This window comes from Anneissia japonica, unplaced genomic scaffold (assembly GCF_011630105.1).
Source record: "Anneissia japonica isolate Jap-2015-1 unplaced genomic scaffold, ASM1163010v1 scaffold15248_len30654_cov148, whole genome shotgun sequence".
Classification (NCBI taxonomy): Eukaryota; Metazoa; Echinodermata; class Crinoidea; order Comatulida; family Comatulidae; genus Anneissia; species Anneissia japonica.
In genome coordinates this window covers 9,054-9,569 of record NW_022753128.1, presented here as the reverse complement: position 1 = coordinate 9,569, position 516 = coordinate 9,054, and positions in this window count along the sequence as shown.

Genomic DNA, 516 nt, shown 5'->3' with positions numbered 1-516 from the left:
CCGGACTTTCGGAGTGAAACCCAGAAACGTTCACGGTGCTGAATCTGACGTGATCACTTTACTCAAACTTGTGCTCAACCGAGGAAACGCAGTGTGCCGGTGGATGGATGAGCACGCGACGAGGTGGACGGACGTTCAGCAATATTACGTCCCGAAAAAGATCGAGGATAAGGTAAAATGCTGTCTCTTATACACATCTAGATGTGTATAAGAGACAGAATATAGAGAGTGCTGATGAGGCAAGGGAGGCAACACGTACGAACGTGGGGAAGAGAGGGCAGACCTGTGAAAGAGATCACTTTCCGGCGGTCGAAGACGAAAGGATATCTAAAATCAGGATGCTTGTACAATAGATCGAGAACGGCTATCCTAGGTAAGTGCGGCGACGTCAGGTGCGTCGTTCACCGCGACCCCGAAGACCAGTTATTTTTACCAGCTGCCAATGATAAAAGACAAAGAAGAAGAACAAAAAAAGGAGATAATTTGGACAAAGGATGCTTTTGCATTGTTCAATAA